Below are 17,626 nucleotides of genomic sequence, written 5' to 3'. Positions count from 1 at the left end.
TTGTTTGTCTGAGATTTGTCACGGTGAATGCTTTAGATAAGGATGAAGAAAGTCACACTATGTGTTGTCTTTGCAAGGGCTTTTACAACAGCCACTGCATATATTATGCATCAATACCCGTTTATATCCCCCTTTTTTCTGAAAAAGGGCCGCATTAACAACACCCCCTTTTTCAGAAACATCTAAGAAGAATGGAGTAAAATATTCTGAGAATTAAAACCATTCTGTTTGTTAGAGGTCAAATGAACAGCAGCTACAACACCCTCTAGGCCCATAAGAATACAGAGAGAGGTAATACACCAGTGAGAGTTAACAACATGCTTCAAAAGCGTCATGATACACAAAGTTGGGAGTGCGAATGTAATTTAAAGTGACGTGGTACAGGTCTTTTGGAGGGACTAAAGGCTGGATGGACTGCACCCAAGTTTTCCAAAAGTTGTAAAAAGCAAGAATGTCCCCTTTTTCAAGTGTCTCTGGGAATGGTCGTTGGTGTACCCGTGAACTCCACTACTGGAACACATTGCGATGAAGATTGAAGGTTGTGAAACATCACCAGTGAGAGTGGAGTAACATAGTCTTGTGTCAACCACAGAGCTGCATGAATTCAACAGTCATTGTGAGGAGGGGCTCTGCCAAACCCTCTCCCTTAAAGCACTCTGGATGACCCTTGACATTTAACCAGGCTGCTGTCACACCTGGGTGGCTCCTTGTCCATTAGGAGTCCGGTACTGATAAGAACCATGCTGCTTACTGCTTCTGAGGGCCCTGTGAGGGAGGGCCGGAGCAGCCCACTGTCCTGGGCGGTGTCTGGCCCAGTGGTCGAGTGTCCCACAATAAAAACATCCTTGATTCTGTGGACCTGGAGCAAACCCACACCAGCCAAGTCCACCATATCTCCTGTAAGCACGCCTGTACAGATTGAAATTGTACCCTGTACTCCTCCCACAAGAGTGATATGGCTGCTGTACATATGGTTGCTCTAGATTAAACACCAGCGCTTATTTGGATGGCTTGTATTTGGTTGCATCATAAAATAGCCTCTGCCTCTTGAAGCTGCATCTTTAAGAGGTGCAGCTCTAAGTCTTATTAACTCTATCATCTGCTGTTTGCTGTTGTTTATGTGAGCGTAAGTGATGTAAGACGTGTATCTCCCATATGGGGAGCGATACACTATTAAAACCAGGCATTTCAACTAGTTTTGCTTTTACTCATTCTGCTAGGCCTGCTACTAGGACTGCTTGTTTGAACTGAAGCGCCCCCCCCAGTACAACCTCATATCAAGAACATGCCAACAAGTGTAGCACCATCTAAGTTGACTTAATTTTTGTGTACACTTTGTCATTGATGTCAGTTAAATTTCCAGTCTAATTCTTTAAACATCACTTGTAAACAGTCTAGAAATAGTTGAAATGTCAGCAAGGTGAACATATTATAAAGTTTAAATTATTTTCTCAGCTATGGGGCCAAAATAAAGTAATTTTTGGTTTTCTATTTTAAGAATGTAAAAAACTAAGTCAGAATGGGTTGTTTGCATAATAGATTCATGCAAATAAGTACTAGTGATCTACGACAGCTACCTCATTTCCTACGCTCCTTGAAACAATCAATGCTTAAATTTAGCTACATAATACGTCACTATAACAACAAGAAAAACACTATAAAACATGAACACATTTAACTACATAAAAACAAAGCAACAACAGTGAGGACTGTGGGATGATACTGAATGGGCTAAGAAAGGGTGGGGCCGTCTTCTCTCCTGTAAAACACCCTATCTAATCTCTCCTTTAAAGATACTGATCAACCCAGTGCACAGAGTCAACAAGCACACAGACCAGAGCCCCACTCTTCCAATCAACAGCCAAAACCCAAAATGAATCTTCTAGCAGTTAAAAAGGCACTCCTCCTTTTAACTATGCAAATGTATAGTTTATCTATTTTAAACCTTTTAGAAGAGTTTTAAAAGATCTACTCCTCTCCTTCAGTAAATGTTCCACTATTATTGCCTATTTAATAACACAAAAATTCTATTTATCAATCACACTGAAACAAAATAATTACACAGGCCTTCACACACATGATTTACCACACAGCACACAAACACACACATCAACAGACATCAACAGCACACACACACACACACATCTACTCAGCACAGCACTCACACACACCTACTCAGCACAGCACTCACACACACACATCCAAAAACTCCTCCAGCACACACACACATCTACTCACGGGTTTACCAGGTAGAGCTAAAGGTGTTGCTCAAAATACTGGTAACAGGGTAGAAGAAAAAGCCCCTACCTTTCCCCTTTCCACTCTCTGAACCAGTTAGAGAAAAGAAAAAGGAAGTGCAATGAACGGAATAAAAAAATATATATCTCTAAATATTTGTCCTTGAACTTAAGGAACAGAACTTCTGTCCGAGTTAACACACAACAGAAAACACTATATACACGTGAACAGCAGAAAATGTATCGACGCAATGCTCTATTTGGAGTCCTAACTGGCAAGCTTCTACAGCAGTCCTAATGACAACTGCGGCCAGTCACTGGGGGTTCTATCCCAGACTCACAAACAGTTTTAATACACTTCTGCTGATTCACCGCCTCCCCAATGATCCCACACACAGTTCTCTGTCGACTGAAATGACCAGCGCTCAACCTGTTGCCTTCTTTACATTGTCATTCAGTGTCAGAAGAAAAGACCCAGCCCAACATTCAACCCAGCTAGCTTTCTCCTCGTGTGGCTTTCTCCTCGCACGGCTTTCTGCTCGATCGCCTTTCTCCTCGCGCGGCTTTCTGCTCGATCGCTTACTTGTATTCTTGATTCAATTTTCTAAATTTAGACATTAACACCGTCTATACCCAAACCAGACAACGATAATTTAGATTTTCCAATGTGCACAATTTTATGGAAAAGGTTTGTGTTCACCTTTGGTTTTTGTGAGGCCTCTCGGTGTCTGGATAGGTCTGGACGTTGTACAACAGACTTCAATGCAGTCCTTCTACTACCTTAAGAAATTAATACATTTGAATGAAACATATTTTTTAAAAACAATTCATAAATTAATCAATACTTACGTCCTCCGTCAAACCTCATCCCCCATCGTCGGGGTCACCAAGTGAAGGATATAAGTTGCTATTGAATCCTTTTCCTAAATGTTGTTAATAGAAATCTGACTCCTCTAAATAATTACCTCAAATCTCTGCGCATTCTTTTGATGGGATGAGAGAAATGACTGGAGGCGTCTCTTTCAGGTTAACAGAGTTTATTAACCTGATGAATCAAGAATAGAAGTTACAGAGTCTCTGGGTTCAACACTACGCGTCCCTGACAACAGACAGATGCTGGATCAGTTCATGAAGTCTGAGCCCCGACTATTTTTCCCTGAACGCTACACTAGGCAGAGATGATCAAATTATGCATTTTCAGAAGTGTAGTTTCCTTCCGGTTGAGGCAGCACTACAAATTGTGCGTCTCCAAATGTGTGGATCACATTGGTCTTGCATCTTATTAGTGCATCATACTCCCGCATCCTTTCTCCAATCTGTAGGGGCATACACTTTCTACCTGTTTCTTTTCATAAACTGTCTGATAACCAATTCCTATTAAGGAAAAGACCATTAATGGTGATTAACTGTCAAGGCTCACGTTAAACCTAAATTAGAACAAATGAGTGATTAACTGTTAAGACTTTAAACTAAACCTATGTTAGAATAGGTGAGTCAAGTTCTCTTCACACAAACACCTTTATATACTAAACAGATGATTAAAACACAAAAACTTAGAATAAAACATGACAAAATAACTAGTATGATATTAATGTAAGCAAAAATCCTTCATACTGTGAATATCAAACCCGTCCTTTGTACTGGGTCATCTATGTCACATCCCCGGGTTTAGGGGTTAGTTTGTTCCTGTTTTCCTCTGGTATCATGTCTTGTGTTTGTGTTTTACGTTGTACTTGTCCTCAGTTTCTGGTCTTGTGCTCTTTGTTCCTTGTTTCCCTCCTGTCTGATTACCTGATGTGTCTCACCTGTGGCTTGTTAACTCCACCCCCTTTCAGTATAAGTGTCTGTGTTTATTACCTTTGCCTGGATTTTTTGTGTATCGACCACTGGACTGAATAAACGGATTGAAACTGCCTGCCAATTTGAGTCGTTGTGTTTGGGTCTCTTCCTCTGCCCGTGACAATCTATGCCTTATCTGATTTATCCAACAACACTTGAGGATAAGTAAAAAAGGCCTATTATTCTAACACATTGATCTGACAAATGAACTGTGTGACATTTGAAACCCGTTGCTATGGTGATAAACATCCTCCTTTGGTATTTCCCTGTTGACTTTTTACTTTCACTTTCTCCTGCTGTGATGCAGATCTGTTCTCCGTGTTGAAGGCAGAGCCTGTAATATATATCCCAAGGTAAGAGACACTTTTCACTATTAAGACTCTCTGTTTAGTTTAAGTGTTAAACATCTGTAAGCTAACAGTTAGCCTCCAGGTTCATTAGCTGCTCTTACAGAAGAAGATACAGTCACTCTGAGTTAGCACACAGGCTATGCTAACATGCTAAGAAGACAGTGAGAAAAAAGAGGAAGGAAGAGGAGTCTGTCCTCTTCAGACAGGTCTTGTTTCTCAATCCTGTTCACACACTCTCTTTGATATAATTGATGAAATAACTAATGCTGTAGATAACAAGAAATATGCAATGGGGTTATTTTTTGACTTAAGTAAAGCATTTGATACAATAAACAAATGCTAACCCCAACCCCTAACCCTAATATATTAATCAAAAACTAGAATATTATGGAATTAGGGGGTAGCTTTACAGTGGGTGACCAGTTATTTAAAAAATAGAAAACAATATGTGAAATTAGGTGATTATCAGTCGAGTTGTCAAAAAATAGTGTGTGGTTTACCTCAAGGGTCCATTCTGGGCCCAAAATTGTTTAATCACCTGTGCGCCGACGTGAGTGGCCGCACTTTCAGTAGCTCCGTCCCTGTCGTACCCGTCTGATATGTTATTCGTTTGTTGTGGCTCTGTGCCAACTTCTACTTTTATATTTTTATAGTACTATACTATAAAGTTTTTATAGTACACCTTCAGTGTATAACTTTATGTATCCTATGGATACTTTTTCGTGCCTTCGTGGAAATAGCAGCGGAAAACTTTCTTATTCAAGGGAGACGCTGCTCTCGCTCCGGTCAGCGGGACAAGCCGGCATCGTTCACCCAATACCAGAGGAGCAGAGGCGGCGGTATAGAGGCTGTAGAGCCGGGGCTCTGGTTAGGGCTAAGCTCGCGGCTAAGCGATGGAGGTACAAGCCCTCGGTTCCGGTGATAGTTATGGGGAACGTAAACTGTCTAACCAACAAGACAGACGAGCTGGCTGCTCTTGTGAGGAACAACCGGACATTTAGAGAGTGCAGTTTAATGTGCCTCACAGAAACCTGGCTGACTCAAAACACCCCGGACGCTAACGTGGATCTACCGGGCTTCACTACAGTGAGAGCGGACAGAGACATGAAACGCAGCGGCAAACGGAAAGGAGGAGGACTCGCGCTGTTTATTAACAACAGATGGTGCCACCATGGACATGTTACTGTGAAGGAGGCAACGTGCAGCAAAGACATCGAGCTGCTGGCGGTGGGTCTCCGTCCTTACTACATGCCGAGGGAATTTTCTCACGCGATCGTGGTCTGTGTTTACATTCCTCCCCGGGCACACGGCGAAACTGCGTGTGATGTCATCCACGCGACCACCTCAAGATTACAAACGCTGCACCCGGATGCTCTCATCGCCATCTCAGGGGACTTTAACCATGTTACATTGAACTCCACACTACCGGACTTTCACCAGTTTGTAAGCTGTCCCACCAGGAAGAACAGGACAATAGACCTCCTGTATGCAAACGTGAAGGACGCCTACACTGCCACCCCCTACCACCTCTGGGTAAGTCCGACCACAACCTGGTCCTACTAAAGCCACAGTACAAAACTATGATCCAGAGACAACCGATAACTACTCGCACCTTCAGAAAGTGGTCTCCTGAGGCAGAGGAGGCGCTCAGAGACAGTTTTGAGACCACTGACTGGAGTGCCCTGCAAGAGACTCATGGTGAAGACATTGAGGGGGTCACACACTGCACAACTGACTACATGAACTTCTGCATGGACGTTGTGGTTCCCACTAAAACTGTGCGCTGCTTCCCGAATAACAAGCCCTGGATCACCAGCGATGTCAAGGAGATCCTTAACAGGAAGAAAAGGGCAATCAAGGAGGGAGACCAGGCAGAGCTGAAGCGTGTGCAGGGGGAACTCAAGGTCAGACTCCGAGAGGCAAAGGAGGAGTACAGAAGGAAAGTAGAACAGAAGCTGCAGCAGAACAACATGAGGGAGGTCTGGGAGGGCATGAAGACCATCACAGGCTGCAAAAAGAAAAACAACAACGCAGAAGACGGGGACCCTGAGAGAGCAAACCAGCTCAACTTGTTTTTTAACAGGTTCGACAGCCCCGTCACTGCAGCCAGGGCCTGTCCCCCCAGCACCCCTCTACACACCCCCCCCCCCCCCCCTCTCACTCCCCCCAACACCTCCACCAGAACAGATACAACCTCCAGAGACAATCTATCCCCCCTCCACCCCACCATCACCAGAGACCAGGTGAGCAAGGAGCTGAAGAGACTCCGCCCCAGGAAGGCAGCAGGCCCAGACAAGGTGTGTCCCAGGATGCTAAAGGCCTGCTCTGCTGAGCTGGGGGAGCCACTTCAGCATATCTTCAACATGCGCCTGCGGCTCGGGAAGGTTCCTGTGCTCTGGAAGACCTCGTGCCTCACCCCTGTCCCCAAGAAGAAAAACCCCAGTGAGCCAGGCGACTTCAGACCAATCGCTCTGACATCCCACGTTATGAAGACCTTCGAACGGCTGCTGCTCCAACACCTCAGACCCCAGGTACAACACGCACAGGATCCCCTGCAGTTTGCATACCAGGCAAAGGTGGGCGTGGACGATGCCATCCTCTATCTTCTACACAGGGCTTACTCTCATCTGGACAAAGGGAGCAGCGTGATGAGAATCATGTTCTTTGATTTCTCAAGCGCTTTCGACACCATCCATCCCCTCCTACTGAGAGACAAGCTGACCGAGATGAGGGTGGACTCGCACCTGGTGAGGTGGATCACGGACTACCTCACAGAGAGACCACAGTACGTCAGACTGAAGGACTGCACATCTGAGACTGTGGTCAGTAGCACCGGAGCACCACAGGGGACCGTGCTCTCCCCTGTCCTGTTCACCCTGTACACCTCTGACTTCCAGTATAATTCTGAGCTCTGCCACATGCAGAAATACTCGGACGACACTGCGATAGTTGCTTGTGTCAGGGATGGACAGGAGGAGGAGTACAGGAGCCTGATCGAGGACTTTGCGACGTGGTGCAGTGACAACCATCTGCAGCTAAACACCTCCAAGACCAAGGAGATGGTGGTGCACATCCGAAGGAACAAACCACATCTAGAACCTGTTTCCATCGGCGGGGTCGACGTGGAGGTGGTCAGGACCTACGGGTACTTGGGGCTGCAGCTGGATGACAAGCTGGACTGGTCGCCTAACATGGACACTACCTGCAGGAAGGGACAGAGTCGTCTGTACTTCCTGAGAAGGCTGGGGTCCTTCAACATCTGCAAAAAGCTGCTGCAGATGTTCTACCAGTCTGTGGTGTCCAGCGTCCTCTTCTACGCAGTGGTGTGCTGGGGAGGAAGCTGCAAGAAGAGGGACGCAGCACGCCTGGACAGACTGGTGAGGAGGGCCAGCTCTGTGGTGGGCACAGAGCTGGACTCACTGGTGACAGTGGTAGAGAGGAGGTCTCTGGACAAAATGCTCTCCATCATGGACAACACACACCACCCTCTGCACAGCACCTTCACCGGGCAGAGGAGCATGTTCAGCGACAGACTGCTGTCACAGCCGTGCTCCACGGACAGGCTCAAGAACTCTTTTGTCCCCCTGGCCATCAGATTGTACAACACCTCACTGTCACGGCAGGGAAGAAGCACACGGTGAACCCTGAACTCTTTTTTTCTTTTCACTTTTTTCTCATTCCTCATCTGCACTGCTGACCTCAGAGTCAGCCCCCAGTTGGACACTTTAATACATATTGATAGTCACCCTACTGAGCACTGGTCACTCTAAAGATAATCACCCTAATCATGTCTGGTTTCATCCTACTGTTGTGTTTAGCTACATCTGTAATGGTTGACATGATCACCCTAATTAGGTCAAGTTTCACTCTATTGTCTTCAACACTTAATGCTAATCTGCTCCTCAATAGTTGGGTACTTAACGATAATCACCCAAATCACTCCTGGTTTCAGCTTATTGTCTAGGACACTTAATGCAAATCACTGCTCCTTTAAGTTGGTGAGCCAATTTACATTCCTGCATTGACTGTTTAACGACTGTACTCACACCTCTGGCATAAGCTCAAACACCTCTGTACATGCACATGTAACTAGTTTCTAGAAGGCCAGCACTTTGTTTTCTAAGGCTCTTTAACTGTTTACAGGTCTCTCTTAACCAACACATGTTTTTCTCTCCTCACAGGTTATGTACATTATGCTATATAAGTTTTAAGTCTAATTGCTAATGCTAACTGCACAGGTCTAACATATAATTATGTTTACTCTTAGTCACATAGGGGCTGTTAAATCTTGTTTGGGGGATTATTGTATACAGAGGGGAGGGGGGACAGCGGGTGTGTATTGTAACTAATGTCTTGTGTCCTGCCTGTCTGTATACTGCTACTGGATGCCTTGAATTTCCCTCGGGATCAATAAAGTATCTATCTATCTATCTATCTATCTATCTATCTATCTATCTATCTATCTATCTATCTATCTATCTATCTATCTATCTATCTATCTATCTATCTATCTATCTATCTATCTATCTATCTATCTATCTATCTATCTATCTATCTATCTATCTATCTATCTATCTATCTATCTATCTATCTATCTATCTATCTATCTATCTATCTATCTATCATGTACATAAACGACATGTGTAAGACATCTCAAATTCTTAGATTCATCTTGTTTGCAGACGATACAAATATCTTTGCTTCAGGAGATGATTTACAATGACTGTCAGATTGTTAACTTGGAACTCAAGAGTGTTGATAAGTGGTTCAAACAAAACAAACTATCTTTGAATCTGAGTAAAAGCAAAATAATGACATTTGGTAACTGTAATTTCAATACTCAGGAAGCAATTCAGATAGAGGGTGTTATTATCGAGCGGGTGCATGAAATTAAATTCCTTGGAGTGATTATAGACGATAGAATTACTTGGAAAGCTCGCATTAAATATATTTCAATCAGGAGAGACAAGTGATATTAAGAATTAATTTATTACAGTGAAAGTGTGATTGACAGAATGAGATTTGACAGAAAAGTTTGGCACTTGGACTCTATGAGGTTGAAGATGCGATGTAGTGATGAAGTTCTGCTCGTCATTAGGATAGATCCCCCCATGGAGTCCAGACCCTGGTGGTGGAGGACTGATGGTTTGATGAGACCGAGTGGGAGAAGAATTGATGGGAGTTGACTCTGCTTCTGAAGATGATGGTGATGGGGAGGTGGAGGGGCGCACAAAGCCAGCTTGAAAGAACTAGGGAAGAAAAAGGATCATTTTTAAAAGGAGAGCTGAACGATGATAGGCCGAAAACAAAGAACGAACGCTGTGCCATTGGTTAGATGAGGTCCGGGACAGAACAGCTGATTAACCCACGGACGGCCCAAACTGACAGCTCGAGAATGACAGCGGAAATGAGATAGCGTGAAAAAAGGGTGGCTGAGAAACCTGATTGTGGATCACTTAAAGTCTTCCTTACTGAACTTTCACCAAGCTTAGTTTTAATCAGGAGAGACAAGTGATATTAAGAATGAATTTATTACAGTGAAAGTGTGATTGACAAAATGAGATCTGACAGAAAAGTTTGGCGCTTGGACTCTATGTGGTGGAAGATGCGATTTAGTGATGATGATCTGCTCGTCAGTAGGATAGATCCCCCAAAAGAAAAGGGGCGGACCCTTTAGATAGATAGATAGATAGATAGATAGATAGATAGATAGATAGATAGATAGATAGATAGATAGATAGATAGATAGATAGATAGATAGATAGATAGATAGATAGATAGATAGATAGATAGATAGATAGATAGATAGATAGATGCTTTATTGGGATGATAAAGTTGGGATGCATTGCCAACGATATGGCTGCTAATGCTGATTTGCCAACAATATGGCCGCTAATGATAATTTGCCAATGATATGGCTGACCTGATGATTTGCCGACATAAGGTTGACCTGATGTTTTGCCAACAATATGTCACTAATGGTGATTTGCCAATGATATGGCTGGCCTGATGATTTTCCAAGGATATGTCTCACAGAAAAAGAAAAAGAAACGGTTAGAAATAGTTAAGCCACTAAACATTTGATCTGATAAAGATGATTTGCCAACGATATGGCAGGCACTGATGGTTTGCAAACTGAAAGATATCTGGCATTGAGATTTCCAACAGAATCCACTATGCCCATTTAAAGATGCTTTGCCGCAGAAGAATTACACCTGTGAGCCAAGCGTTGAAATTATGCTCGTGAAAGATGTTACAACAGAGACCTCTATTTCCATTAAATAAGCTATACCACATAATATACTTGTGAAAGGAGATTTGCCACCGATATGGCTGATCATGATGTTTTGCTAACGATATGGCTGTGACTGATGCTTTGCCAACTATATGGCTGTGACTGATGCTTTGCCAATGCTACGGCTGTGACTGATGCTTTGTTAACAATTAGGCTGTGACTGATGCATTGAATTTGCGGAGGACTTGATGCTGCTGCTTGTTTAAGGGACTGCCATGCCCTCCTTGAATGTAGACGAAACCCCAACTTATAGTGATTCACTGCAGGCACTGATGGTTTGCAAACTGAAAGATATCTAGCGTTGAGATTTCCAACAGAATCCATTATGCCCATTTAAAGATTCTTTGCCACAGAAGAATTACACCTGTGAGCCAAGCATTGAGATTGTGCTCGTGAAAGATGTTACTACAAATACCTCTATACCCATTAAATAAGCTATACCACGTAATATACTTGTGAAAGGTGATTTGCCAACGATATGGCTGTGACTGATGCTTTGCCAACCTTTGCCATACATTGAATTTGCGGAGGACTAGATGCTGCTGCTTGTTTAAGGGACTGCCATGCCTTCCTTCAATGTCGATGAAAACCCCAACTTATAGTGATTCACTGCAAAGATAAATAACAAGAGAAAATTAGACCTTTTATGACAGAAAAAAGAAAAACTGTTGGTTAGAAATAATTAAGCCGCTAAACATTTGATACTTAGGGTCCTCCTTGCATTTAAGCGAGTAGTACAAAATATCCTAAATTCAGAATATTTGATCAGAACAAGAAGTAGAATTTTTCAAAAGCAAACAAACGGATGGTAGAATTCTAAAGACCACTGCCACCAGGTATTTACGTTAGTTTACATGACAAGGTTTCAGAGAAGTTTGCGCTTCGATGATAGAAGTTGCGGAGGATGCATTTTCTATTCTGAATGAAAAGCTTGAATAGTGAGATGGATTAGAACATATTTTCCAACAGAGTCCTCTATGCACTGTAAATATCCGTTGCCGCCAAAAGAGATATGCCTGTGAAAGATGCGTTGCCAGCATGAACATTGCTTGCGTTGAGATAGCGTGAAAAAAGGGTGGCTGAGAAACCTGATTGTGGATCACTTAAAGTCTTCCTTACTGAACTTTCGCTAAGCTTCATATCTTCCAAAATATCAAGAAGCATTGCAGTAATAGCAAGAGCAAAGCACATTTTAAACATCAAAGCTCTACATACCTTATACTGTTCTCTCATACTACCCGATTTAAATTATTGTACTGTGCTTTGGGGCAGTACTTATAAAAGCACATTAAAACCACTAGTAATGCTACAAAAAAGAGCTGTTCAATTAATTCATAAAGGTGGGTTTTTGGACCAAACAAACTCATTATTTTTAAAATCAAAGATTATGAAGTTTTGTGACATTTTTGAGTTCCAAACTGTACAGATGTTATACAAAGAAAGTTACAAACTGCTACCAAGCCAAATAGAAGGTTCCAAGAACGTAAGGGTCGTTATGAATGATGAGATGAATTAAACTATAGGATTCAGAAACATAGCACAACCCTGAAAAGTTTTAGCCCGACAGTTATTGGGGTACAATTGTGGAATAATTTGAAGAGGGATTTGAAACAATGTTCACATATAAGAGCATATATATATATATATAACATATATTTATACTGTTCAGATATAAATACAAACAAAAGACTTTTGATAAGTATAGAGAAGAAGAAACGCGTTGCCTCTTGGGGGAGCAGTTGAATCAATTTGCATTGATGTAAAATTAAAGCTCAAACGGGTACATTGTGTGTAAGTGTGCATGCTGCTCTATTTTTATTTTTATTTTTTTCTTCCCCACTCGGTGTTCCTGTGCTCTAATGCTTCGCACTTTGAAACTTTGGTTTTTTGCACCATTTTGATGTAAATTCTTTTTGTAATGATTTCGGGGGTGGGCGCTGATAAGCTTCTGCTTCGGCCCACTCCTTTTGAGCAGAATTACAACTGCTCTTTTAAACGAACAAATAAATAAATAGGACTGAGGCTCTCTGACTGAGTTCAGGTAAACAAACGTAAGAGTAATGTTGAATCTGTGAAACATGAGAACAAGTGAGAGACTGTACACTTTGATCGTTCAAACACAGGAATCCTGAAAGAGTCAGTGAGAGGTTTAGGAAGTGTTTTACGTCTCAGTTCTGCTTGGAGACATTTCTCACAGTAAAGTTGAATCACTTTGACTTCTGTTGTTCACATATTAGAAGTTCCTCTTCACAGTGTGACTGTTGGACTGTAACAGTCCAACAATTGTAACCCATAAATCAGAGACAGCTATTCATTGGTTGGTTGAGTTAAATTGACAGAAGGCTAGTCCTGTCACGTCTGTACAGTGTCAGCCCCCCTCCCCTCTGGTTAAGAGGAAGTGAGTCATTGTCATGAAACCACTTCTACACTGACAATCTCTGTGTCTCAGTTCTCTTATTTGCACCAAGTGTCCTCCAAGTTGTCTCCTTCACTTGCGTCTTAGTCCCGCCCAACAGACATGCACGGAGGAAACGAAGCCGAGGAGAGAGGACCCAGGAAATCAGTTTTAAGAGACATGAGACATCCTTTCCTCGACAGCGACACATGACAAGACATCAGCTGATCACGTTCAGCTGTCAATCAGCCTAAAAAAGAGCCATTCATATAGTAAACAATGTTATTGTTCGGACTTATCCATTCCTTAACCCTCCATAAAGGCTTATCAGGAAGCACACAATGTCATAACTTGTGTTTTATCCTTAATTTTATTTTTAATTAAATGACCACAGGTCATCAACCTGAAATACAACAAACAATAACAAATATTTTTCAAAAATATTATTCAAATAATATACTATAATAATGAAATTTAAAAAATGTAGTAAATCTGGTTTAAACAATATAAACTACATTTCCCAGAATGCCTAGCAACCAGAGGAGCATGCGCACAGCAACCATCACTGGTTGCTATGGACTCCGTTGTTATGGACGCTGTCACCGAACCCATGTCACCCGTGCTTCTTCCAAGTGATTTACACGCACAAACGCAACATAATGACGTGGCGCTACACCATGAATCACCAAACCACCACCATGACCACCACCACCAGAAACCAGCAAATTACTCTAAACAATCAGACTCCCACAACTGGCTAATAATGATAGCCTAATGCTATACAGCTTCCGCGTCGCCGAGCGATCGCGTCTTGTGAGCTCCAGGCTAACAAGCTACTCTCTGCCAGCTAACAGACACATTGATGTACAGTGCACACACATGTAAGTGACTTTAACAGGTTATTAGGCAGTGTGAGTAGTAGCAATTGCATACCAACGGGCTATGTGCTGATGGACTGAGTGAAAGTGACTACCAGGTGCCATAATTAAAGTGTTTTACCGCAGCTGCGCATGTGCACACAGCATAACATGTCTGAGCATGAATGAAACTTAAAGTTGTTTTCTATTTTAATAAAACACATCAGACTCATTTTCTTGAGACTCTTTTTTTCTTGAGCAAAAGGTCTCAACAGTTATGAACACACCATAATACTGTTTTTAAAATCACACCTTAAAGTTTGAGGATCTAGTAGAATTTAAGACTACACAAATAATGTATAACGTAAATCATAAACTGCTACCTGTAAACAAACAAACACTGTTCAAAGACAGACGGGGGGGTTAAAACTTTAGAGGGAAACTAAACTTAAAACAACAATATACTTGGACCAATTTAAAAAGTATATGTATTTCCATTTGTGGGATGATGATGACGAAACAATTAAGCAAAGTTTGAATATGATTCAATTTTTTAAAATTTACAAAATATATACTCAACAAAAATATAAACGCAACACTTTTGTTTTTGCTCCCATTTGTCATGAGATGGACTCAAAGATCTAAAATTCATTCCAGATACACAATATTACCATTTCTCTCAAACATTGTTCATAAATCTGTCTAAATGTGTGATAGTGAGCACTTTTGCTTTGCTGAGACAATCCATCCCACCTCACAGGTGTGCCACATCAAGATGCTCATCAGACACCATGATTAGTGCACAGGTGTACCTTATACTGCCCACAATAAAAGGCCACTCTGAAATGTGCAGTTTTGTCTCACAGCAAAATGCCACAGATGGCGCAAGCATTGAGGGAGCGTGCAATTGGCATGCTGACAGCAGGAATGTCAACCAGATCTGTTGCTCGGGCATTGAATGTTCATTTCTCCACCATAAGCCGTCTCCAAAGGCGTTTCAGAGAATATGGCAGTACATCCAACCGGCCTCACAACCGCAGACCACGTGTAACCACACCAGCCCAGGACCTCCACATCCAGCAGGTTCACCTCCAAGATCGTCTGAGACCAGCTACTCAGACAGCTGCTGAAACAATTGGTTTGCATAACCAAAGAATTTCTGCACAAACTGTCAGAAACCGTCTCAGGGAAGCTCAACTGCATGCTCGTCGTCCTCATCGGGGTCTTAACCTGACTCCAGATCGTCGCCGTAACAGACTTGAGTGGGCAAATGCTCACATTCGATGGCGTCTGGCACGTTGGAGAGGTGTTCTCTTCACGGATGAATCTCGGTTTACATTGTTCAGGGCAGATGGCAGACAGCGTGTGTGGCGTCGTGTGGGTGAGCGCTTTGCTGATGTCAATGTTGTGGATCGAGTGGCCCATGGTGGTGGTGGGGTTATGGTATGGGCAGGCATCTGTTATGGACGAAGAACACAGGTGCATTTTATTGATGGCATTTTGAATGCACAGAGATACCGTGATGAGATCCTGAGGCCCATTGTTGTGCCATACATCCATGAACATCACCTCATGTTTCAGCAAGATAATGCACGGCCCCATGTTGCAAGGATCTGTACACAATTCTTGGAAGCTGAAAATGTCCCAGTTCTTGCATGGCCAGCATACTCACCGGACATGTCACCCATTGAGCATGTTTGGGATGTGCTTGACCGGCGTATACGACAGCGCGTACCAGTTCCCACTAATATCCAGCAACTTCGCACAGCCATTGAAGAGGAGTGGACCAACATTCCACAGGCCACAATTGACAATCTGATAAACTCTATGCGAAGAAGATGTGTTGCACTGCATGAGGCAAATGGTGGTCACACCAGATACTGACTGGTTCTGAGTCCCCAGACCCTCAATAAAGCAAAAACTGCACATTTCAGGGTGGCCTTTTATTGTGGACAGTCTAAGGTACACCTATGCACTAATCATGGTGTCTGATGAGCATCTTGATGTGGCACACCTGTGAGGTGGGATGGATTGTCTCAGCAAAGCAAAAGTGCTCACTATCACACATTTAGACAGATTTATGAACAATGTTTGAGAGAAATGGTAATATTGTGTATCTGGAATGAATTTTAGATCTTTGAGTCCATCTCATGACAAATGGGAGCAAAAACAAAAGTGTTGCGTTTATATTTTTGTTGAGTGTATATCCATTGTTTAGAGTAGGGTTAGGGTAAGGGTTACCCTTTTTGTTTTGTTCTGTTTTTCTTAATAGCTTGATTGGATTTTTTTTTTTTGCACTGTCCATTTAGTTTATTTTATTGGACTTTGCATTTGTTAATGTTGAAGAATGACAGTAGGTCTTGACAAGCCTTGGCTTCTTTCTTTATATATTGAAATTGGCTTTTTTATTTTATAGCGGTTTAGTTTTTTTTTTCAGTTATTTATTCAATGACATCTATTTTTAATCGTTTGAATATAAATCATGAAAAAAATATATTAAAATTATTTAAGTAGAGAAATGTTCCACAATGCTTCCAATTCAAAGGGAGAGACTTTTTATCTACCTTTATTATTTCATTCTGGATTATTTGATTACTTTATTATTTTTATTTTTAAAAAGTCAAATGTCACAAAGCCTGTTCATGTGATTTCATACATTAGTCATGTTGAGAAATTCATGCTAAATAATCATGATAATGGTGAAATCCGGATTCTTTCTCAGACTATAATCAGGATGTCTAAATCCATAATCGATGCCTCCCTAGTTGGAACATTTTCTTCTGCAGCAGTATCTTCTAACATGCAGCCACAGGTGGAGGGGGAAAAGTGTGTAATCAGCAGGAAGTCAGTCAGAAGAGAGAGGGAGAGTAACCAGGTCTCCTCTAGTCCATGGTGCTAACTGTTGAGTTTCACGGTGGTTTTTGGGAATCCTGCAGTGTGTGCATGTCAGGGTGCTTTTGTCTGTTTGTTGTATTTTTGTCCCAGTCAAGCTCCACGGATGACCAGTTTAACTGTGAAGATTTAGATTTAAAGATGTACTAACTGTTTAATGATGGTTCTTCACAGAGGTCAGCTCTTCCAGCAGGGGGCGCTCTGCTATGAATTAGTGTGAGGACACAGAGGAGGGAGTCCCTTCCTCTAAAACCTCTCTGTGTGAGGAACAGGAAGCTCTGTGGTGAGATCACCATCTCTAACTGTCCATGCGTGGATCCCAAGTCTCCTCGGTCCTCGGTCCTCGGCCGAACAGGAAGTAGTTCCAAAGCCGCCATGTTGAGGATCGTCCCAAAGCTCTTATAGCGAACGGAAGAGAGAGGATCGAGGAGAGAGGAGGCTGATCCGAGGAGCGATGACCGAGGAGACACGAGAGCTGACTTCACGGAAGTCTTTTCACTGACAAACACGCCCCCTTCTCGTATATCACTCACTGATTGGACGCTGCAGCGGATCAGACTTCAGTGAAACTTCTCAACATGAGCGGAGTTTAATACGGAAGAAAAGACGGACATTAAAAAGAGGCTAAACGGAGCGTCGGACATTTAAACAGATGATGAACATCATTGAGTTTGTAAAGAGTCGCTCTGTGATGAGCTGGGATTAAAAAGAGTCTGACATGAAGATTAACAGCCAAATATGAAGCTCGAGAACTTCTATCA

Source organism: Symphodus melops (genome assembly GCF_947650265.1).
Source record: "Symphodus melops genome assembly, chromosome: 1".
NCBI classification, from domain to species: Eukaryota; Metazoa; Chordata; class Actinopteri; order Labriformes; family Labridae; genus Symphodus; species Symphodus melops.
This window is presented reverse-complemented; position numbering follows the sequence as displayed.